This window comes from Brassica oleracea, unplaced genomic scaffold (genome assembly GCF_000695525.1).
Source record: "Brassica oleracea var. oleracea cultivar TO1000 unplaced genomic scaffold, BOL UnpScaffold15068, whole genome shotgun sequence".
NCBI classification, from domain to species: domain Eukaryota; kingdom Viridiplantae; phylum Streptophyta; class Magnoliopsida; order Brassicales; family Brassicaceae; genus Brassica; species Brassica oleracea.
The window spans coordinates 1-434 of record NW_013631586.1 but is presented as its reverse complement, the minus strand read 5'-3'; the positions used below and the strand labels follow the sequence as shown (position 1 = coordinate 434).

Here is a 434-nt window from a genome sequence, read left to right as displayed (position 1 = left end):
TGAGCCGGATTCAGAGCAGCCGTAAAGGTCAACGAGCACCACAAAGCCAGATGGCTTGAAGCTGAGAGGAATCACGAGACCGGGAGAGATAGAAATGTATTCGCGCTCCACCACAAGGTTCCTCTTTACCACCAAACATCATCTTCTTCTGCCTCATCCACCTTCTTTTACCAAGAACAAAAAAAAAATCATAATAGAAAGAGAGAGAGATAGAGAAGACATGAGAGAGAGATAGAGAATAGATAGAGATAGGTACACCACCGATTCTAAACATGTCTCCCGGAAAGAATTCCATTGCAGATGTGAGGCATCTCTAAAAGATGCGATGGGAAACTTAACATATACAAATTAAGAAATTTGATTCTGTATATGAAGAAAAAGAGAAGTAATTGTTAGGATAAGATGACAGAGGAAAGACAGAGAATTAAAGGTTG

The 434-nt window shown here is 40.1% G+C and overlaps 1 long non-coding RNA gene across 2 annotated transcripts; it reads right to left on the bottom strand.

The window, feature by feature from the left end:
- On the bottom strand, positions 1-434 carry LOC106322321. Of its 2 annotated transcripts, none has more exons than XR_001266349.1 (2): positions 262-434; positions 1-164 (listed from the first exon to the last, which is right to left on the bottom strand). It is a non-coding gene; the product is annotated as an uncharacterized LOC106322321 (long non-coding RNA). The 2 variants fall into 2 exon arrangements; XR_001266350.1 differs by having other exon boundaries at positions 1-161; positions 262-428.